Here is a 24720-nt window from a genome sequence, read left to right on the forward strand (position 1 = left end):
ACTGTTGTGTCCCAGTTCACTGGGTTTGGGGGTCTTGTCAAAGATCAGTTGACCATAGATCTGTGGGTCTGTATCCGAATTCTCAATTCAATTCCGTTGATCAGTATGTCTATCTTTGTGCCAATACCATGCTGTTTTGACTACTGTGGCTTTATAGTAAGCTTCAAAGTCAGGAAGAGAAGATTGAAATAGTTAAAATTAGGAATAAAAGGGGGGAAATGACTACTGACTCCACAGAAGTAAAGAGTTATAAGTGGTTATAATAACAATTGTATGCCAACAAATTAGATAACCTAGATGAAATGGGCAAATTCCTAGAAGCACACAAACTACTTACACTGACTCAAGACAAAATAGAAGATCTTAGCAGACCAATAATAAGAGATTGAATCAGTCATCAAAAACCTCCCAACAAAGAAAAGTCCATGACGACACGGCTGGACTGGTGAATTCTACCAAACTTTCCAAGAAGAATTAAAAACAGTGTTACTCCAAATTGTTTCAGAAATTGAAGAGGAGGGAACACTTCCCAGTTCATTCTATGAACACCACCCTCATACCTAAGTCAGATAAAGATACCACAAGAAAAGGAAATTACAAACCAAAATCCCTTAAGAATATTGATGCAAAAATCCTCAACAAAATATTAGCAAATCGAATCTAACAGCACATTCAAAAAATGATACATCATAATCAAGTGAGATTTATCCCAGGTATGCTGGGGGGTGGGGTGGGGTTCAACATAAGAAAACCAATTAATGCAATATACCACATTATTAGAATGGAGGAAAAAGATTGACATGACCACCTCAGTTAACGCAGAAAAGGCATCTGTGCTGGTTTGGATGTATTATGTCCCCCAAAACGCCATTATCTTTGATGCAGTCTTATGTGGGCAGGAAATGTATTGGTGTTGATTGGGTTGGAGACTTTTGATTGGATGTTTCCGTGCAGATGTGATCAATCAGCTGTGGGCAAGATCTTTCTTTGGATAATTTCTGTGGAGGTGTGGCCCCGCCCATTCAGCTTGGGCATTGATTAGTTTACTAAAGCACTATATATAAGCTCAGACAGAAGAAGCAAGCTTTCTACAGCCAAGAGAGGCACTTTGAAGAATGCACGGGAGCTGAGAGAGTAGCTGCAGATGAGAGACAGTTTGAAGACGGCCGTTGAAAGCAGACTCTTGCTCTGGAGAAGCTAAGAGAGGATAAACACCCCAAGAGCAACTGAAAGTGACATTCTGAAGAGGAGCTGTGGCCTAGAGAGGGACGTCCTGGGAGAAAGCCATTCTGAAACCAGAACTTGGAGCAAACGCCAGCCATGTGCCTTCCCAGCTAACAGAGGTTTTCCGGACACCACTGGCCATCCTCCAGTGAAGGTACCCAATTGTTGATGTGTGACTTTGGACACTGTATGGCCTTAAGACTGTAACTGTGTAACCAAATAACACCCCTTTTATAAAAGCCAATCCATTTCTGGTGTTTTGCATCCCAGCAGCATTAGCAAACTGGAACAGCATCTTTCAGAAATCAGCACCCCATCCTGATAAAAACACAGAGGAAATTAAGAATAGAAGGAAACATCCTTAACACAATAAAAGGCATATATCAAAAACCCACAGCTAACACCGTGAAAGAATGAACGCTTTCCTCCTAAGATCAGGACTAATATAAGGATACCTACTGTCACCACTGTGATTCAGTATTGTACTAGAAGTTCTAGCCAGAGCAGTTAGGTAAGAAAAAGATATAAAAGACATTAAAATTTGAAAGGAAGGAGTAAAACTTTCCTTGTTTGCAGATGACATGATCTGTACATAGAGAATCGTGAAGTATCCACAACAAAGCTACTAGAGCTAATAAATGAACAGAGCAAAGTGGTGGGGTACAAGATTGACAAGCAAAAATCAGTGGTGTTTCTGTATGCTAGTAGTGAACAATCTGAAGAGGATATCAAGGAAAAAATTCCATTTACAATAGCAACTAAAAGAAGCAAATATCTAGGAATAAATTTAACCAGGATATAAAAGACTTACACATGGAAAATTGAAAAAGATTGCTGAAAGAACTTAAAGATCTAAATAAATGGAAGGACATTCTGGGTTTATGGATTAGAAGACTAAACATTGTTTAGATGTCAGTTCTACCCAAAGCAGTGTACAGGTTCAGTATAATTCCAATCTAAATTCCAACAGACTTCTTCACAGAAATGGAAAAACGAATCATGAAATTCATATAGAAGGGAAGTGACCCTGAATATCCAAAACCGTCTTGGAAAAGAATGAAGTTGGGGGACTCATTTCCTCATTTTAAAACTTATTACAAAGCTACAGTAATCAAAACAGCATGGAAGTGGCACAACGACAGACATATAGACAATGGAATTGAATTGAGAGTTCAATTCAATTAAATAAAGCGTCACACCCTTGTCCCATGGATCTTTGACAAGGGTGCGGTTTTAGTTTCCTAGGCTACTGAAGCAAATACTGTGAAACAGCTGGGCTTAAACAATGAGAATTTATTCACTCTTGGTTTTGAGTCTGTGAAAATGTCCAATTCAGGGCATCATCAAGGCGATGCTTTCTTCCTGAAGACCAGATGCCAGAGATCTTTGGCTCCTCTATCACATGGCAAGGCACATGGCAGCATCTGCTGGTCTCCCTTTTCTTCTGGGTTTGGTTGACTTCAGCTTCTTGCTTCCTGTGTTGTTCTCTCTCCCATGTCTGAATGCATTCTGTTTATAAAGGACTCCAGTAATAGGATTAAGACCCAGCCTGATTGAGGTGGGATACAACTTAAACTGAAGTAACCTCATTTAAAGGTCCTGCTTACAGTGGGTTTACACCCACAGGGATAGATTAGATTTAAGAACATGTTTTTCTGGACATCATCAAAATTAAAACCTTTGTGCATTGAAGGACTTTATCAAGAAAGTAAAAAGACAGTGTACTGAATGGCAGAAAATACTTGGATACAATATATCTGACAAGAGTTTAATATCCAGAATATATAAAGAAGTCCTACAACTTAAAACAAACAAGCCAGTTTAAAAAATGAGAAGAAGACTTGAATAGACACTTCCCCAAAGAAGATTATACAAATGGCCAATAAATACATGAAAATATGCTCAACCTCATTAGTCTTCAGGAAAATGCAAACCAGACTACACTGAGATACTATCTCACGCTCAATAGAATTATCAGTCTTAAAGAAAATAACAAGTGTTGGAGAGGATATGGAGAAATAGAAACACTTGTTGTGAATGCAGATGTAAAATGGTGCAGCCTCTGTGGAAAACAATTTGGTGATTCCTCAGATTGTTTGGTATAGAATTACCATACCATCTAACAATCCCACTACTCCATACGTACCCAAAGAATTGAAAGCAGAGACTTGAAATGATAGTTGCACAGTGATGTTCTTAGCAGCATTGCCAAAAAGTGTAAGGAACCCAAGTGTCAATCAGCAGATGAATGGATAAACAAAATGTTGTCTACAGTGGAATATTTGTCTGTAAAAAAAAGTGAAGTTCTCACACATGCAGCAAACAATGTTGAAGACATCATGTTGAATGAAATAAGCCAGACACTAAAGGACGAATACTATATGATCTCATTTATATGAAATAAGCAGAATATGTACATTCATGCAGTCAGAAACTAGAATACAGGTTACCAGGGCTGGTTGGGGGAGGGGAATGTGGAGTCATGTTTAACCGATACAGGGTTTCTGTATGGCTGATACAGAAAAGTTGTGGAAATGGATGATGGTGATGGAGACACAATCTTATGAATGTAATTAACAATACTGAATGATAGATTTGAAAAGCGATAAAAAGAAATTTTAGATTGTATATATTACCACAAAAAAGACATAAAACTGTACATACAAAGACTGAACCCTAATGTAAACAGTGGGCTAAAGTTAATAGCATAATTATAATAATATTGTTTCATCAGTTGTAACAAAAGTAGCACATTAATGCAAGATGTTAATAATAGGGAAACTGTGTGAGAGGAGGCTATATGGGAACTCTTTTTGCATGATTTTTCTGAGAGCCTACAAATGCTCTTAAAAGAAAAAAAGTCACTGAAAACTACTCAACCCTTTGAAATCTGGGGTTTAAACTGAATCAGCTGGTTATTATTCCATTTTCTTGTAATTGATCATGACCCCAGTGTAAGAACCTCCCTCTCCTCTCTGTCTCAGTTTTGAATTTTTTTTTTTTTTTTTCCCCCCGCCAGTGGAGGTTTTGAAAACAGACAGATGGGGTTTGGACCCAACTCATATACTTTGGTAGCCCCGTGACCCTGGGTGTTACCTAGCCAGCTGGAGTTTTTTCTCCTTGAGTTTGGAATGTGGGTTTTTGATGGTTGCTTTAGGAATTGAGGGACTTAAGGTTATAACACCTAGACCTGGGTGCTGGCTACACCCCTGATCCTGAGAGAAGGGGAGCCTTGGGGTCTGCCTCAGCCAGAGGCAGTAAGCGCCTGGGTCAGTTGTCAGGCAGTGTGTTGAGGACTGTCTGCGTTTCCTTACAACCCTTAACGGCCTTTTTCTACTGGAAGTCATTCTCCTTTGTTTGTGGTTGATAATAGCAGAGAAAGAGTGGTTTTGGTTTTTATTTTCAGTCTGATTCTTTTTCATTGGTGTCTGGTTACACTTGGAATGAATTTTGCTTCTTCGTCTCTCCTAGTGAACAAGGTTCTGGTTCACTGACTTCTTGCTGCTGATAGTTAATTTTTCTGACTTGTGAGAGGGAGGAGCGACTTGTGAGAGGGAGGAGCAACTTCCTCTTGTTTCCCCACCTTTGCTAAATGCCATCCCCATTTCCTATCTCAATAACAGGGCCTCCCAGCCTCTCTTCTTTACTCCTCATCCCAATGGAAGTGAGGACAGGAGGAAGTTTGCCCACCAGTTGGCCTCTTTATTTGGCAGATGCCAGTTGAGCCCTTAGCCTGTGCTAAGTGCTTATTCTTAAATTGTCTGATTTAATCCTTGCAAAAGATTAAAAGGGAGCAGGCATTCTCACTATGCCCATTTTGCAGAAGAGGATGCCTGGCCACGGGTCTCAGCAGATTAACAGGAGGCTGGTTCCCGTGATGCTGCTCTTCTCTCCCGCCCCCTCTCCGGTGATTGGCCTCCCAGGAGGGAACCACATGTGTTTCTCGGGGTATCCGTGCCCAGCCTTAATCAACTTTTAAAATCTTTTAGTGGTACTGGCCCAAACATCAGTTTTAGTGATTGGTTGGGACTATAGATATTTCAGAGGTGGGGTGGGGAGGGAAAGTTGACAAACCTACAGTGTTCACGAGGATAGAAAACTGGTAGGACTTTGGGGATCTTGCAGCTAGTGTAGACAGTGTCCCCTTTATTTTGAATGACCCCTGAAAGGGTATGCTAAATCCATATTTGTGGAATCTGTAGGCAAGCTGTGCTTGTTCTTATTTAACATCCTTTTAGTTTTCTGCTATTGTAGTCCTACATTTTAAGTTGCTTTTGACTGAGTTTTTTTGGGGGAGCTACATTGCCCTTAGATTATCCATTGTCATGATGAAAATCTCTGCAACCTTCAGACTGCATATTTGACCTCCTCACTTAACTTTTAGCATGTGAACAACATAATGGAAGATAAGTAATTCTGGAAAAAAGTAGACTTGGTTTCAAATTTCAGCTCTCCCAATTGGGCAAGTTTCTTAACTTCAGGGCCTCAATTGCTTCATCTTTAAAATGGAGATCATTGTACTCAGTGAAAGTAAGATGAAATGTTTGTACAGTAGATCTAGAATCTGGCTTAGCACATCATTGATTTTCTGAAGTTAACATCTTGTTTATTTTAGTTTGATTCAAGGTGTTTTAAATATATTTAATGTACCAGGCTCTGTTCTAAACTTTGGCAGTTACAAAGATGAATAAGATGTGGTTTCTGTCCTGGAGGAACTTCAAAATCTAGTGGGCAGGGCTGGCACATATACACAATTTCATAGAGTGGAGGTTAAGTGGCAAGACAAGGGCTGTGGCAGGAGCAGAGCACAAGAGCGTTTCCTCTGCCTCAGGGTTGGGATATTGTTTCTGGGAGGAGTTAATGCCTAAGCCCTCTTTTAAAGGGTGAGTAAGAACTAGGTAAGCAAAGCAAAGTGGGATGGGTTGCAGCCAAAGGAACTGTATGACCAACAGGATGGAATAAAGTTTGGGAGAACTCTGCATAGACTGGGTTTGCCTGGAGTGGAGTGAGAAGCAGTGAGTCTCCGGAAATGAGCCCCACAAGCTCTGGCTGTGTGAAGTGACGGTTGGGCCCTGTGTACCCCACTGAAGAGCTTGGACTTGAGTCTGGAGGTGTTGAGGGATCACTGAGGGCTTTTAAGTATGGAAGGGACATGGTTAGATTTCTGCTGAAGTGTGACTGCTTCGACGAAGAGGATAGGAAGGGTAGGACTGGAGGCTGAGAAACAGGTTAGGAGACTTTATGGTTAAGATGAGAGATGATGGCTTGAACTTTGGCAGGCATGGGAGGGATGGAGAAGAATATTAAAAGGCAAAATGAGTAACAACTGATTGATGGGTTATAGAGGGGGAGGAGGAAGGAAGAATCTAGGATATGGTGCAAATTTTCAGCCTGTGTGATTGTGAAGGGCAGCGTCATTGGGAGAGCAGAAATACAGGGGTAGAATTAGGGTTTTTTCTCCCTTGGGAAGATGAGGAGTTTGGGGCATATGCCATTGAGGTGCCTTTGGGAATCAAGTTAGAGTTGTTCAGCAGGCAATTGGATGTTGGCCATACGCTTGTGAAACTCAAGGGAGAAAAGTCAGTGCTGGAGATCAGAGGTAGCTTAGCAGGTTAAGGGATTAAAATGGATTATTGATGAAATGTTAAGTATACTCCCATATAAATTTATAGTTACAATTCAGAAGATATAGAATTTGCTAGGATGGAAAATAAAAATGTAAAGACAGATAATTATATACATAGTGTTTAATAGCATTGTCAAACATTTTTATAGTGCATGGTCTGAGTAAATAAAGGTGAATTCACACAGTAGTATGATTTGCAGGAGTTAAAAGAATGAGGTAGGTTTATATGTGCCCTTAAGGAAAATTTCCAAGGACTATTATTAAATATTTGTTACAAAATTATATATAGAATGCATTCATTTGTTTTAAACAAAAGAGGAGTTATAGACTATATATGCATAGATATTTTTGGAAGTAGGTACAAGAAACTACTAATGGTGATTGCCTTTGCTAGTAGTATGGGGGTCTGGGATAGAAGAAAGTCTTGCTCTTTCTGCAGATCCTTTTGTATTGTTTAGACATTTGCCCAATGCATTATTTCTTTAAGAAAAAAAACACACAAGGATACTGTAAAAAAGTGACTAAGGTTGTATATTATCAGGTGAGCCGGAAACCAAGTGGCAGAGCATAAAAATAACTTGTGCTCCTGCACTGTAATGGTATTATTTAGCATGCTAGATTATTCTGTATTCTGACAATAATACCATTCATGTAGGGTTTTAGAGTTTCCCACTATCACATACAGTATTTCAGTCAGATTTAATCACTCCTCCATCTGTGCACTCATAGCAATTAAAATATTTTAAGAATTATAAATGTTAAGTGATGCTTTGTAAAGTTTGGAAAAGGGAGAAAAAAAAATAATAGTATTTATTTAATGCAACAACCATTATTACTTTTATTCCCTTCCAGTCTGCACGTGGCTTTTAAAATGTATATGGTTGTAACTAAAGTATACATTTAATTATAGGCTTTCTTATTTAATATGACTTCGTGCATTTTCCCAGGTGTTGTGCAGTCATTCTCCTTATCTTTCTAAATAGCTAATTTTTTGGCATTTTGTGAAACACCATGATTCACCTAACCATGGCCCACTGGGTTTCATGTGTTCCTCATGCTCACGTGTTCTGTCTTTTTCACAGCTGTGTTAGTTTTCTGGGTTGATGCTTCTCTCTTCCTAGACCCATGGGCTGGGATGGCCTCTTTGTGGCTAGAATGGAGGGTGCAGGGAAAGGGCTCAGCAAGTACTTTTGAAGGAATGGATGTTTCTTTAGGGCTTTGCAGTAGCATCTTAAGGTAGATACAGCAGCTTGTATGGATAGTTTTAGGTTAAGGAAATAGACTGAGGTTAAACACTCTTCTTCAAGGTCACACAACTATCTGTAAAAGGCTGAACTCACACTTGAATTTGGTTTTCCTAATCCCAGCCCAGCAGTCTTTCCATGGTTCTTGAAATCAGAATTTTCATTTTGTTTTGCTTGGAAAAGAGATTTTTCAGTTCCATTCAGCATGAGTGAACCAGGATTTTGCTCTTTTAGGGAAATTTAAGAGCTCTAGCATGGGTTCTGGAGACAGTGGCCTGGGTTCAGATCCCAGCAGCACCTTTAACAAGTTGTATTACTTTGGGCAAGTTACTTTTCACATCTCCAGGATTTAGTTTCCTATCAGTAAAAAAGGTCTAATGTATGTATGGGCACCTAACTCCACAGAATTATTGTGAGGTTAAAGTTAATACATTTATTTGGAAACCATAGATTTGATAAGGGCTTAATAAAGAAGTCCTATAACTAAACAGTAAGAGACATACTAGCCTATTTAAAAATGGGTAAAGAACTTGAATAGACATTTCTCCAAAGAAGATACAAAAATGGCCAATAAGCACATAAAAAGATGCCCAACATCATTAACCATTAGGGAAATGCAAATCTGAAACCACTTCATACTCACTAGCATAGACTTTTTTTTTAAATACGAAGTATAAGTTGTTCCAGTTTGCTAATGCTGCCTTTATGCAAAATACCAGAAATGGATAGGCTTTTATAAAGGAAGTTTATTTGGTTATAAATTTACAGTCCTATGGCCATAAAAGTGTCCAACCTAAGGCATCAACAAGAAGATACCTTCACTAAAGAAAGGCTGATGGCATCCGGAACACCTCTGTCAGCTGGGAAGGCATGTGGCTGGCATCTGCTGATCCTTTGCTCCTGGGTTCTGGTTTCAAAATGGCTTTCTCCAAAATGTCTCTGGGCTTGTCTCTCTTAGCTTCTTCTCTCAGCTTCTGTGTGTCCTTGGTTCTTTCTCCCAGGGTGTTTCTCTCTAAGCATCTGGGGGTCCTCTCTTTGTTTCTCCAGGGCAAGCTCTGGGCCTCATCTCTTAGCTTAACATCTCTAAATATCCTTCTGTTGGTATCTCCAAGCATCTCTGAGCATCTCTGTCAGCTCCCAAACGTCTTTCCAAAAGTCTCCCTCAGCTGCTCTGAGCTCCTTTTGTTTGTGAGCTCTTTTATAGGACTCCAGTGATTAAATTAAGACCCACCCTGAATGGGCAGGGTCCATATCTCCATGGAAATAATTTAATCAAACATTTCGCCCACAGATTGAGTCACATCTCCATGGAAACATTCAATCAAAAGATTAATGTCTGCCCTCATAAGATTGCATTAAAGAATATGGCTTTTTCTGGGGGACATAATGTATACAAACCAGCACACAAGTGACAGAGAGTACGTGGAGAAATAGGTACATCATTCATTGTTGGTGGGACTGTAAAATGGTGCAGCCACTGTGGAAAACAGTTTGGCTGTTCCTCAAAGTTAAGTATAGAATTACCATATGACCCAGCAATCCCACTTCTGTGTGTATACCCAAAAGAATTGGAAGCATGAATTCAGATATTTGTACACCAATGTTCATAGCAGCATATGCGCAATAGCTAAGAGGTGGAAGCAACCCACTTATCCATCAACATATGAATCAATAAACAAGATATGGTATATAAAACAATGAAATCTTAGTCAGCCATAAAAAGGAATGATGTGGAGAACCTAAGATGGCGGCTAGGTGAGACAGGACAAAAAAAACATCTCCGTGAGGAATACTAGAAAAAAAACAGAGGGAGACCCAGAGTACTGGTTTCAGCGATGTGCCAGTTGGATGAGGCCTCCTAGCACCACAGGGGCTGTATACTTGGTGTAACCGGGAGTCCACGTTCCGGAACGAGTGAGTAAGCCGGCTGGAAGACCCACAGCCATGCTGCGTTGTGGGGAGGCTGGGGGTTGGTGGCTGGAGACAAACTGGTTCTTTAAAAAAAAAGGGAAAAACCCGGGAGCGGACGCGGTTGCCGATGGTGGAAACCATGCAGTGAAACATGACAGGAGCGAGCTGAGCCGGCCTCCTGGTGTCGGCCGTGGAGGATAGCTCGCGGCAGACCCCCTTGGGACCAGGGGAGTACAGGAGAGAGCTGGAGGGAGGGAGAAGCCCCATGGCTTGTAGCTGGATCCCCGGAGGGCTGGATAAACTCCTGCCCGGAGCCGTGCCCACAGCCCAGAGCCCCGCCAGTTGTCCCGGAGATGGGAAGGAGGAACTGTGCGAAGAGAGGGGCCTGTGGAGATGCCCCGTTCAACCATTTGTGCATCGGGCTGAGAGCGCCCCAGCACGGCAGGGTGGCCCAGGGCTTCCTTGAGGGATGGCGCACAGTTGTGACGTAGCACAGCCCTCCCTCAGCTGAGGTCCTGGAAGATCACAGCTGAGAAAGAGGGCCCACTCGGAAAACCCAGGGATGCTGCGCCAAGTCTGGTGGTTTGTGGGTCAGCGAGAGAGAGGGTCTGGGACAGATCCAAAATGAAGGCTTAGACTCTTGTGATGGTCTTGAATCTCCAGGAACACCTGGGGGGATTGACTATTAAAACTGCCCTGCCTCCCTGGCCACCGGGACACACGCCCCACATTCAGGGTGGACGGCTCTAGCAACACACCCAAACTGAGTTCACCAACTGAACCCCCACAAGAATCATTTCCCCACACACTGCGGGGACAAGGTTGGGGAGTGCTGACTTGAGGGGTATAGGTGACTCACAGACGCCACCTGCTGGTTAACTAGAGAAAGTGTACGCCACCAAACTGTGTTTCTGAAAAATTAGATTGGCTTTTTTTTTTTAACAACTCGAAAGAACCCTATCAAGCAAAGCAAATGCCAAGAGGCCAAAAACAACAGAAATCTCAATGCATATGATCAAACCAGACGATATGGAGAACCCAAGTCCAAACACCCATATCAAAATATCAGAAGACACCCAGTTCTTGGCTCAATTAATCAAAGAACTATAATCGAGGAATGAAAACATAGCAAAGGATTTAAAGGACATCAAGAAGACCATGGCCCAGGATACAAGCGACATAAAGAAGACCCTAGAAGAGCATAAAGAAGACATTGCAAGAGTAAATGAAAAAATGGAAGATCTTATGGAAATAAAAGAAACTGTTGGCCAAATTAAAAAGATTCTGGATATTCACAATACAAGATTAGAGAAAGTTGAACAAAGACTCAAAGTCCTAGAAGTCCACAGAACAGAAAATGAAAGAACGAAAGAAAGAATGGAGAAAAAAATTGAAAAAATCGAAATGGATCTCAGGGATACGATAGATAAAATAAAACGTCCAAACTTAAGACTCATTGGTGTCCCAGAAGGGGAAGAGAAGGGTAAAGGTCTAGAAAGAGTATTCAAAGAAATTGTTGGGGAAAACTTCCCCAACCTTCTACACAATATAAATACACAAAGCATAAATGCCCAGCGAGCTCCAAATAGAATAAATCCAAATAAACCCACTCCAAGACATATTCTGACCAGACTGTCAAATACTGAAGAGAAAGAGCAAGTTCGGAAAGCAGGAAGAGAAAAGCAATTTACCACATACAAAGGAAACAACATAAGACTAAGTTGTGACTACTCAGTGGCCACCATGGAGGCGAGAAGGCAGTGGCATGACATATTTAAAATCCTGAGAGAGAAAAATTTCCAACCAAGAATACTTTATCCAGCAAAACTCTCCTTCAAATTTGAGGGAGAGCTTAAATTTTTCACAGACAAACAAATGCTGAGAAACTTTGCCAATAAAAGACCTACCCTACTCCAGATACTAAAGAGAGCCCTACCGACAGAGAAACAAAGAAAGTAGAAAGAGATATAGAGAATTTTAACAGACATATATAGAACCTTACATCCCAAATCACCAGGACACTCATTTTTCTCTAGGGATCACAGATCTTTCACTAGAAGGGACCATAGGCTGGGACATAAAACAAGCCTCAATAAATTTAAGAAGAAAAAAGAAAATTGAATATATTCAAAGCACATACTCCAACCACAATGGAATACAAATAGAAGTCAATAATTTTTTGAATTGTAACTCCACTATTTACTTCCTACATGATATAAAATACACAAACTCTAAGGACAAATCAGTGATTTTGAACTCAACGTAAAATATGTAATTTTTGACAAGAACTATATAAAGGTGGGGGAATGGAGGAGTATAGAAACATAGTTTATGTGTCCTATAGAAGTTAAGCTGGTATCAAAGAGAAATGGGGGAAGGGGCAATGGGGAGTTAAGAAATGAGTGTAAGGTTGCTGTTTGAGGTGAAGGGAAATTTCTAGCAATGGAGGGTGGGAAGGTGATAGCATTACAACATTCTAAATGTGATTAATCCCACTAATGGAATGTTAGGGAGGGGGTGGAATGGGAAGATTTAGGCTGTACATATGTTTCCACAGTTGAGAAAAAAAACAAAACAGTCTAAACAGACAACAATTGAATGCCAAGGATGACCCTGGATAGGATCGGACGATGGAGGACAGGAGGCTCAAAGGGACATAGTTGAGACATAAGGAAAAGGAAATATAGAATGTAAGCTTTGTATCATTGTTGACTCTCTTGTACTTCTTAGCTGCGCTTAATGGGATTTCATGAAAGAATGTTCTTGTTCATGGGAACTGTATATGAGAATTATAGTGTTTGTTCAAGGAGGTGTGCAGCTAGCTCTCATGTGTTCAGAAGACAGAGCATTAGATGATGGATGATAGGGAGAGAGGGAGGGAGGTAGGGAGGGAAAGAAATAGCAGTGGGACAACACGTTAAAGTTTGTGGATTGGGGGGTATCGGGGGGTATCGGGACGGGTCAGGGAATGCTGGAGTTCTGTGTATGGGGTTTGTATGGTTTTTGCAACTGTTCCTATAACTTTGAATTTATTCCAAAATAAAATGTTAAAAAAAAAAAAAAGACTAAAAAGAAAGGGCAAAAACAAAAAAACAAAACAAAACAAAACAAAAAAGGAATGATGTTCTGATACAATATGCAACAACATAGGTGAACCTTGAAGACATCATGTTGAATACAATAAGCCAGACACAAAAAGACAAATATCATATGATCTCGCTGATATGAAATAACTAAGGTATGTCAATTCATAGAGACAGAAGGAAGATTAGTTTACTAGGGGTGGGAATGGGGATGGGGAATGGGGAGTTAATGCTTAATGGGTACAGAATTTCTTTTGGGGATACTGGAAAAGTTTTGGTAGTGGATGGTGGTGATGATAGCACAACATTGTGAATGAAATTAACAACATGTGTATACTTTAAAGTGATTAAAATGGGAAATGTTGTGTTATATACATGTTACCACCCCCCCCCCCAAAAAAAAAGTTAATACTTTTAAAGCTTTTAGAATGACACCTACACCTGGCACATATTTCAGGGGATCAGTAAATATTAATATAATTTTTTTCTGATGATTTGATTAAAAAGTATTGGTAAAGGGTAATGGGAAAATGAGTGCTTTCATACCCTGTTGGGAGAATAGATGGGGAAAACTCTTCTGGAGGGCAGCTTATCGGGGTGCCAATTTGAAATATGCAAATACTTTTACCTAGAAACTCAAGTTCTAGAAATTTATACTAAAGAAATAATTGTACAGGTGCACAAAATTATATTACATGTATGTTCACTGCAGTAGTTTTTACCCCAAAGTGGGGGAAAAGATATTTATCTCAAAATGAGCTTGGTGAAAAACTGTGATCAACCATACAACAAAATCCTAGGCAGTTTTGTAAAGGAAAAGAGAAAGCTAAATTGAGTATATACTTGTGTCAAGTATGTATTATATGTATGTTCGACACATTTTTTTTTTTGTTGTTTTTGTTTTTGTTTTTTTCTTTTTTATTTAGTTTTCGACACATTTAAGGGTTTACTATGTACCAAGTTCTAAGCCAGATCATATAAATGTGTTTATGGGCATAAAAAAACTGGCAGATCTTTGGGTGGTGGAATTGGATGATTATCTCTATTTTAAATATTTCTTTTATGCTACTTTTGACCTTAGTTTTGTATTTACTTTTTAAATTCTTGTTGAAACTCTTCCTTTACTCTTAAAAAAAAAAAGAAAATACAGGCATTCCCTTCCTCACCTTAAAATTTCAACACTTAAATTTTCTTTAAAAGTTTTTTTAAAGTTAATTTTTAAAGTCATCTGGTTTGTCTAAAGAAAAGACATTACCCTTTTTTATTTCAAGGTCTGTATGTAGTAGCAGAATCTGTTTTTGGATGTGGGGTGGGGAGGGTTAGTGGAAAGGGGGAGCATGGAGAAGAAAGGGATACTTTAGAAATGCTTTAGATTTTTAAATTGAAATCTTGGCTTCATATGTGAGTTATATGGTAAAATAACTACAATTTTGAGAAAGAACTGACTGATCAGATTTTTTAATTTAATTTTATTTTTTGCTAGTGATACTAATGGCATGTTTTATCCTACTTTTGAGTTTGTTGAAACATAAAACTACAAGTGGAAAGATAGCAAGCTTGGTGCTGCATAGAGCTGAATGTGAATTGAAGTTTTGCCATTTCCAAACTGAGTGACCATTTACAGGGTGAATCTTTGTGAGGTTGTAAGGATTAAATGAGATAATGTGTGTCAAGCACCTACTATCTTGTCTGGTTACATGTTCAGCAGATACTAGTTCTGCTCAGGCTTTACATTTGAGACGCTGATTCCCTGGGTGTGTGTTGCCACCGTGTTGTCTGAGGTTGTCCTACAGCTTGCTCTGTATTTACACGTGTGTTGACCGTGGAGGTGGCTGGCTGTGGGTACACTGTTGCGGATTGAAAATTATTTCAGGATGACAGTTAGCATTATTGCTATTGAACTTTTGAATATGATGGATGGTTACTGTGTGTTTATTTGTGTTATTCTTTTAAAAAGCCTTGTTGTATGAGTGGAGTGTAAATTCCAATGTAAAAATGTTAATCTTTGAAAATCCAGAGCCTGGGTCCTGTTATCAGCCAGTTGAGCATTATCAAATCTGCTAGAGACTAACCAGATCCCATTAGGGCGTCTCTCTCCAGCCCTTCCCTCTCTTTTCCCTCAAGCGGATTGCTAGAGAGCTGGAGCAAGACTTGAAGTATACAAATATACTAGTGTTAATTTACATTCACAATGTTGTGCTATCCGTACCACCATCCATTACCAAAACTTCTCTAGCACCCCCAACAGAAACTCTGTGCCCATTGAGCATTAACTACCCATTTGCCACCCTCTCTTCCACCCCCACCCCTGGTAACCTGTACTCTTCTTTCTGTCTCTAAATTTGCATATCTTAATTATTTCACATCAGTGAGATCACACGTTATTTGTCCTTTTGTGTCTGGCTTATTGTACTCAACATGATGTCTTCAAGGTTCACTCGTATAATCTCAAGTATCATTCCTTTTTATGGATGAATAATATTCCATTGTATGTATACACCACATTTTGTTTATCCAGTCATCCATTGATGGACAACAGTTGGGTTGCTTCCACATTTTGGCAACTATTGTGAACAGTGCTATGAACATAGGGGTACAAATATCTGAGTTCCTGCTTTCAATTCTTTGGGGTATATACCTAGAAATGGGATTATCAGGTCATACGGTAAACCCGTACTTAAATTTTTGAGGAATCACCAAATGGGTTTTTGGACTGGATCATTTTGTATTGCCAGAAAATACAGAAGTGTTCAAAAAACAAAGCATTGGAGGCATGTCAGACGGTCCCAGGAGCTAACTTCAGAGAACTCTCAATAGCCAAAGCTGAAATAATGTAAGCAACCAAATAAACAATGCAATACTGAATTGTAACCCAAAGTATAAAATAAATACACATAAGTTTATATAAGGGAAGAGACAGATCTTCCTCATAGAATAATAACAGATAATTTCTGTAGATACACACCCTTCAGAATGTAGGAATTATTTCTCCTGTACCTCCCAACCCCCCAGCATCAGCTGAGCTTGGTGATTTGCTTCTGAAGCATAGAGTATGGAAAAAGGGAAAAAAGGTAAATTTATAATGGAAAAATCTGCAGACACTACTTCGACCGAGCAATGAAGGTTCACACGTGACAAGGCGTGGTGGCTGCACATTCCCCCATAGAAAGGGAAGAGAGACCACTTCCCCTCCTGTCTCCCACCCGCCCCTCCCCCGCCTCCTGCAGACCCTTAGCCCCCATCTAACCATGAGCAAAACCTCAGGCAAACCCAAACTGAGGGACATTCTGTAAAATGTCTACAGTACTCTTCAAAACTTGAGGTTTTGAGAAACAAGGAAAGACTAAGAAAGTGTCAGAGGCCAGAGGAGGCAAAGGAGACAGGATGGCTCAGTGCAGTATGGTATCCAGGATGGGGTCCTGGAAGAGCAAAAGGCCCTTAGTGAAAAAAGCTGTGAAATAAAAATGAAGTCAGAATTTCAAAAAAAGGAAATAAAAACTTTTTTTCCCCTATATTTTATTATGAAAACATTTAAACATATAGCATAGCTGAAAGAATTGTACAGTGTAACACCCATATACCCAGCACCTAGATGCTACAGTTAAGATTTTGGTGTCTTTGCTTTATTATATGTCAACCCATCTTTCTTTTTTTTTTTTTTTTTTTTAAACTGTGTGTGTGTGTATAAACACAAACTTTTTCCATTTTAACCATTTTTTTTTTAGGGTACAACTCAGTGGCATTGATTACATTCCCAGTGTTGTGCTGCCGTCAATACCATCTGTCACCAAAACTTTTTCATTACCCTAAACAGATACTCTGTACCCATTAAGCATTAATTCTCCACCCTCACCTTCCTCCCCAGCCGCTGGTGACTTCCATTTTACTTTCTGTTTGAATTTGCTTATTCCAGATATTTCATATAAATGGGATCATACAGTGTTTGTCCTTTTGTGCCTGGCTTATTTCACTTAGCATAATGTTTTCAAGGTTCATCAATGTTGTAGCAGGTATCAGTACTTCATGCCTTTTTATGGCCGAATAATATTCCATTGTATGGATAATACCACATGTTGTTTATCCATTCATTTGTTGGTTGTTTCCACATTTTGACTATTGTGAATAATGCTATGAGCATTGGTGTACAAGCATTGGTGTTCAAGCCCCTATTTTCAATTCTTTGGGGAATATACCTAAAAGTGGAATTGCCAGGTCATATGGTAATTCTGTGTTTTAAGTTTTCCATAGTGCCTGTACCACATCTTATTTTTTAAAGTATTTCAAAGTAAGTTGTAAACATCGGTACACACCACTCCCCACCCCCTGCCTACACCAGGCAAACAAACAAAATTCTGTTTAAAATGTCATTTTGACAATCTCTGCCAAGTTCCCAGCTGACAGTGTGGCTGTGATTGTGCCCTACTGAGCACAGAGTAGGATGAAAAGTTGCAGAGGGTGTAGGTAATGCAGGCACTTTCCAAGTGATCACAGATATGTCTGTCTAGGTGGCTTCGTTTGATTGAAGAAATGGATCTGTGTGGGTGGGCACTAGGGCCTTGCAGGCCTGCAGGAAATAACTGCTCTTTTCATAGCACCTGTGTCCAGTATCTCAAAGAGTTCTTACCATTGTGGGCAGCTTTAAGGATGGCTGGGAGGGGTGGTGAGTCTGGGCGGGACAGTTCTGAGCTGCTACAACTGTAATGTATAGCTCCTGAGCCTTTATTTCCAGAGAGCCAGAGGCTCTCACCCAGCTGTTCTTCTCCCTTGGTCCGTGGGAAAGTACACAGACCTGGAGAACATAGAGGCTTTGGCTGTGGAAGATGGTAGGAGGATTGATCAGCTCATCAATCAGGAGAGTGTGTAATTATACAGAAAGGACAGAAATCACTCCCTGAAGGCCACAGACTTGGGGATTTGCCCAGAAGAGGACCTTACAGCTGCTAACAGTAGCCCTATTCAGTTTGGGTGCATAATGATTTTAAAACTAATCAGGAACCAAAGCCTGAGGCCTGGGACAAACACAGATATCTTGTTGACAAAGCAAACATCTAGATTTTGTCAGATAGGAAGTTGCTGAGGAAGGTCACAGTGATGTAATGGTGTGTGCCAAGCTTTCATCCTTGAAACAGATGGGCCCCCGGGGTTCCATCTGCAGCTCCCCGGGGCCTTGAAATCACTTCCTATAAATTAAATTGTAAGTTAGTATTGAGAGTGAGTATGGTAGCCATACCAGAAGTAAAACTAGACAAAGGAAATTTCCACTGGAGTTACCTGTTTCCTTTTCCTCCTTTGCTTTATAAATGGACCTGAGGCTTATTATTTTGGTCAGCTTTCTTGCTTAGTACTTGAATATTGTTGCCTACTCCAAATAGCCATCCAAAGTAAACTTCCCTTCTCTTAAGCATGGACAACTGCATTTATCCCTACCCAAGCCAGTGTCAGCTGGATATTTTTCATAAACTGTCTTACTATTTTGGGTTTTCTGTTTTTGGTGAGGAGGAAATAGTGTTTTTTTTCCTGATGTTTTCTTTCATCAAAGGAAGATTTGTTTTGGGAAGGCAGTGGGGGCGGGGATGTTAGCCAGTCTTGATCAGGAGAAAAAAATGTACGTATGTATCCTGTGTAAGTGGCCGACTACATATCTTAATTAGTATTAGTATTAATACTTAATTAGTACTAAAAGCATTTCAAAGCAGAAGGCAGGGTCTGCTGTACTCATCCTTTTATTAAAAAATTATTGGCCATGGATGGTGTAGCCTCAGTTTTCAGGGAGAGGCACACAAAAGTGGAGTTTTAGAGATGTGGGAGGAGTGTTAGAGAAGCTGTGGAAGGAGAGGGAGGGAAGGCTTCCTGCAGGAGGTGCTTCTTGAGCAGACTCTCAAGGGAGCAGTCAGGTGAGCTGGGTTGAGTGGAGAGGTCATGATAAGCTGAGGCATGGAAGGTAAATGGTGTGGTGTGGGGGGAACACAGTGGTTACGTGTGCATGGAGAGGGGGAGTGCAGGAAGGGAGCTGTTGAAAGGGGTGATGGAAAGGTTGATTTTGAAATAGCAGCACAGAGGAATAGCCAGGGAGGTGCATGTGGATAAGTCGGTAGGTAAAGAACAAGGGCAGGCGGGTGGCGATTAGCACATCAGGCCTGCTGGCTTGGGTTTTCTGGGCGAAGTGGAAGGAAAAGGCATTTGTTGGTACAAGGCTGAGGAGAGTCCTTCAGGTGTGGCAGCATCTGCCTGCGGTGGTGTGACTCTGGGGCCTTTTGGGCTGGGGGTGTAGGTGTTGAGAAGCAGGGTTGTGGCACTGATTCCAGTGGGTGTGGCAAAAGAGGATGGTTGCAGGGAGTCAAGGATGCTGGCAAGGGGTGGCGAGTCGGATGATCCATGGTGGGATCCACGCTGTTAGGGAATGCAAGGAGACACATCAAGGGACATCAGAGAGCAAGTGCCATGGGAGTGAGAGGACGTGGGAGCTGGAAGGATAGGAGGGTGTGCTCGTCAAGCAAGAGAACTGGTTGTAATGTCTGACTATGGAGGTGTGGCCCTGGGAACAGCTAACTCAGTCCAGAAGGGCCAAGGATTAAAGGTCTAGTGTGGTAATAGTGATAGCAGTAGTGATAACTGTCCTCATTTATTAAGTGGTGACTGTGCTAGGCACTGTTCTAGTTAATTTGACAACCCTGTGAATAGGTACTATTATTATCCATATTTTAGAGGGGAGAAAACCGAGGCCCAGAGAGGTTAAGGAATTTTGCTTGAGGTCGCACAGTTAATAAATGTTGGAGTTGGGATTCTGATCCAGGTTGTCCAAGGCCTCCCTTTATCCCTGTGCTTTTGTTCCTTTAGGTGCTGAGTTTTGGACAAGGATGCCACTCAGGAGAAAGGGGAAATTGTGAGCTCAGCTCTCCTCTCGTTATTTGGTGAACGAAGGGAAGTTACCAAAAATAGGTAAGTGATAGCTGAGAATTGGGGTAGAGGGTGGTATGGCTGAGCAGTAAGAGCCTCACAGGAGATTGCATTTAGCTTGAGGTTGGGAGAGAAATGGGCTGGAGGATGTCCAGTCTCTCCGTGAACCCAGACCTCGGCCTGTAGCCCACCTCTGCCAAGGCCTCCAGGTGGGGGGAGGACCTGTCAAAGGTGGCGGAGGAAGAGAATAGTTATCGCTACCACTTAGGAAACATTTCCACGTTCAAAATGGATACCTATTATATATCTGAATGCATGCTGGGGATTTTGTTAAGTGTGTTATGTGTATTTTCATTTATTCCTCACTTTTAGAGATGAGGCTAAACCCTGTTGTCCAGAGAAGGACTCTCAGTTTTAAAGATTAGGCAATTTGCCAGGGGTCATTATCCAGAAAATGGTGGTGGCTGGTTTCTACCTGATCCCTCTGACTCTAAAGCCCTTGCCCTTAGCTCTTGGGAATTTAACAGTGGAAAGAAGGTACCAGAAGATATGGTAGAGAAAGGGGGTCATTGATAGAGGGAGAACCTGGAATGGGAAAATTGCTGGTTGAGGAGACGAGGGTGGAGGGACGTGAAAGCTGTAAGACCTCGGGGATGAGAGGTTCACGGAAGGGGCTGTGCTCAGGGTCTGGCCTGGGCCCGCTGAGTTGGAGCTGACACAAAGTCCAGACGACACTGACCTGGTCTCAGAAAGGGGCTGGGGATTACAGAGAAGCATCAGGACCCAGCTAGGGACGTCTATGTGATCTACAGTCTTGTTGGCAGATTTTTTTCCCAGATTGGGACCTGCAGGGGGCTGGAGGCAGGGACAGTGCAGAGAAGGGGTTCAGCCTGTACCCCTTTCTAAACTTCCTTCTCCTGCTGCCGAATTGTCGGGGGTGGGGTGAGGTGGGGGCTGTTGGATGAGCCTGAAGTCAGCAGCCTGATGTTCAATTTACATGCATAGATATGGGGAGGAGGCGGCAGTGGGGAGGATTTAATATTATTCTAATGCTGACAGAGTGAATACCACGAATGAGGTCAACTCATGGCCAAGTATCTGGCTTTGTAGACATCAATACCAAGCAAACATTTTGCTGCAGATTTTCTTTTTTTAGCAGATCGGTGTGAGACATACTATGTCAGGAAGTAGATTTTACCTGGCCTTTCATGGGTTTTTTGAGGCTGTAACCTAAATCCCCTTCAGTGGTGGCCTGTGGTATTTGTTACCCCCAGGGTGGAGATGTGGGCCTGTCTTAGCTATTTGGATTTAGTGAGGTCTTTGTGTAGTGATCTAAGCTGTTTATAAGAGAAGCGCAAGCTCTCTTGAGAGTTCCTGTTATCATTTTACTTCATGTGTTTACTTTGGATTCAGCAGAATTCTTTTATTCTCCTGCTAGTGGGTTTAAATTCTGTGGTGAAAGGCAGGCTCTGCTTGAGCAAAGCTTTCTGTGTAGCAGTGGTGACCGTGGAGAGAATGGCCTGTGATTATATAATAACTATGAATAAATAATAAGATGTTCTCACAGCAGGTCCTGTAAGGGCAGCCTGGGGGTCGGCATCATTAGGGATTAAGTTGCACTGCAGTTAAATTTTGCAGCTGTCAGACATGCAGCAGATTGTAACCTCCAGGTGTAAATAGACCTTCAGCAGCAGCGTTGAAAAGTGCTGGGAGGAGTCTTAGCATGGCGGGATGCTATCCATCAAAAGTCCTTTGCAGAACCTTGTTCCTGTCTCCAATAAGTTGTTTTCCCAATAGCTGGGTGGACTGTAGAGAGCTTTACAACAGTTCTTTTCAAGGAGGGGTAGAGTGTATGTATGTGCTTGCCAGTCCAAATTCTGATTCATCGTGTAACTGTCCCCTCTTCTGTCCCTTTTCACCCCCTAAGACACAGATTGGGGCTAGGTACAATAATGCAAATTGCCTTAAAGTGAAAATGAGTCAAGGTAATGATAACTCTAAAGCAGCCCTTAGTTTGGGGAAAATAATGGTTATCATTATAATGAGCACTTAACTTCTGTGCCACTTGCCTTCCAGGTATATTAACTAATAGGCTCTGTGAGAACAGGGTTTTGTCTTTTGTTCACTTCTGTATCTCTTAGCCAGGAACAGTGCCTGGAGCAAAGTAGGCACTCAGGTGAGTGCACTTAAGGCAGACGAGGATGCTAAGGCGAGAGAGGAGAAATTGCCTGCCCAAGCTAGTAACCGGTAGTTCAGGAATTCCTTGACAATAGGTAGATGAAGAAATTGGATGGCACAGAGAATAATGGTTTGTCTAAAAAACTTCTTCATTGAAAATATTATTTATTATGGTAATAGAGGTGTCCTGAGTTTTACAAAAGTAAATTTCCCCACTAGGGGAAAAAAATTGGAATAATAATAGTGTTATAAGGAAGGAACTTAGAACAATGCCTGCATGTTGTAAGTACTACATGTGTTTGAAAATTTGCCTTGAATGTCATATTTTTTTAAAGACTGTTTCCTTGCTTACCTAATTTTAATTTTGAAGTAAAGACAAAATGTTTTTTTTTTAATAACTATGAGATTGTCTGAGAAAATATAATTCAGAGATAAAAGGAAAGCTAAGAGTGGAGTCTGAAGTCTGAGCTCTATAATAAGATGTTACCATCTAAATACTATATGAATACAGAATATTTTATTTGCCAAACACCTAGAATACATTTTAGTAAAAAATTGTTCATAGGGACTGTGCCGGTTTGGATGTATTATGTCCCCCAAAACGTCATATTCTTTGATGCAATCTTGTGGTGATAGCTCTGATTGGATCGTTTCCATGGAGATGTGGCCCCACCCATTCAAGGTGGGTCTCGATTGATTTACTGGAGTACTTTAAAAAGAGCCACATAGGCCAGACGCTTGCTACAGCCACTTTGAAGAATGCACAGAGAGCTGAGAGCAACTGAGAGTGACATTTTGGAGGAGCTGCAGCTAAGAGAGGACAAAACGCCCCAAGAGCAACATTTTAGAGAATGCCATTTTGTAACGCCACCTGGGAGCAAGCGGATGCCAGCTACGTGCCTTCTGAGCTGGCAGAGGTTTTCTGGATGCCAATGGCCATCCTCCAGTGAAGGTATTTGACTGCTGATGCCTTACCTTGGATACTTTATGGCCTTCAGACTGTAACTTTGTAACCAAGTAAACCCCCTTTATAAAAGCCATTCCGTTTCTGGTATTTTGCAAAACAGCGGTATTAGCAAACCGGGAACAGGGACCAAGAAAGTATATTATGAGAAAGGATTCTTGTTTAGCCCAGTAGTCTTCATACTTCTTGACATTGCATTTCTGTCAATAAAATACTTTTAGCTCCACCTGCCATATTTGTATATTTATGAATTATAATAATGTATTTCTGTACTAATAAATTTTTGCATGATAAAAAACACAAAACAGGATTAAAAAGGATGAGAAAAGTAAATGTGATTAGACTAATATTTATTTTTACATTCCCTTCCCCTCCTACTAATATTTTCTTTTTACATCCCAGGAAATCACCTTGTACCCCCTACTTATGAGAAGGCTAGTTTAGAAGACTGAGAGGAAATACATAGGATTTTTTTAAAGGAGAGTTTCTAGTTTTTGGAGTGGTTTGTGGATGAGAAATTGACAGCGAGGTATACTAGGCAGATTGAGTGTAGGAAGTTTTGGTGAGTAAATCAGAAAGCTATCCTTGGCCATCTGTCTCAAAATGTTGGTCCGGTGATCACAAACCATACTCTTAAGAATTAAAGTGCCCTTATAAGAATTGTCAGATTACTTCCTCATAATTGATTATGCTGGTTATGCTGGAATAGAGGGAAAAAATATAGTTCATACAGAAGGTATGCAAAATTGCTTTTAAATTTGAAAGGTATTTGAAAGAAATAGACGTAAGTTGAGTATTAAAGAAGCCAAGTTAATCATTTGGAAGGGAGAAAGTAAAAAACAGAAAGAAGATACAGGACTTGACCTTGACAGGAGATGTGGGGTAGATAGAGGTATAGTGAAGAGGTGATTCTTATCCCAGCTTCCAGGCCTAGTACAGTGGAATCAGTGGAGAGACTAGGGTGGGCGTGGCTGAACATTCCAGAAAGGCAGGGGCAGAGCCCTGTAATGGGGGCACACTTGTTATTGTGGAATATTGGCTGGTAAATAGTGTTGGTTTCCCCACAAATCAATATTTTCTAAGATTATTAAATACTTTACCTCTTCTGGGTATAAAATATCACATGAAATGAGATTATCAATTTAGCAAACATACTGTCTGCTTACTATTGTCTTGTATATGACTCTGAGGTAGGGTTCATCAGCCTTGCCACATCGGCGACCACCTCAGACCAATGAGCGGTAATGAATGTGAATGTATTGGGGATTACACTGGGGTAGGTGATCACTATTTTTTCTTCATCTCTGCCGGTGGATTTAACTATTGTAATATGTTGGAGATTTCAGACAGAGTTTATTGAAGAGCCAAAGGCAGGCTGTAGAAATATACGACAGATTGCCCAAAGCTTCATTTTCATTTGAATGTGCTTAAAACTGCATACTTAGTACTGAATGAAGGTAGAATTTGACAGCATTTCAACAGAGATGGCATCTTCTTGATTATCCCCAAATCAAAAATCTAAGTGCTATTGGAGTATCTTCAGCAGAAGTGTTTCACAAGAGAGGAAAAAAACCTCTGGAATTAGGATGAACT

General features: G+C 40.8%; 1 protein-coding gene across 10 annotated transcripts in view; it reads left to right on the top strand.

The window, feature by feature from the left end:
- The window catches only part of TANC1 (tetratricopeptide repeat, ankyrin repeat and coiled-coil containing 1), a 250240-nt gene that overhangs the window by 22356 nt on the left and 203164 nt on the right, over window positions 1-24720 (top strand). For all 10 annotated transcript variants that reach the window (XM_037848509.1, XM_037848510.1, XM_037848511.1 and 7 more), the window contains exon 2: window positions 19926-20027. The gene's annotated coding sequence lies outside the window, so the exon portion shown is untranslated. The remainder of the gene's footprint in view (window positions 1-19925; window positions 20028-24720) is intronic.

Source organism: Choloepus didactylus, chromosome 9 (genome assembly GCF_015220235.1).
Source record: "Choloepus didactylus isolate mChoDid1 chromosome 9, mChoDid1.pri, whole genome shotgun sequence".
Taxonomy (NCBI): Eukaryota; Metazoa; Chordata; class Mammalia; order Pilosa; family Megalonychidae; genus Choloepus; species Choloepus didactylus.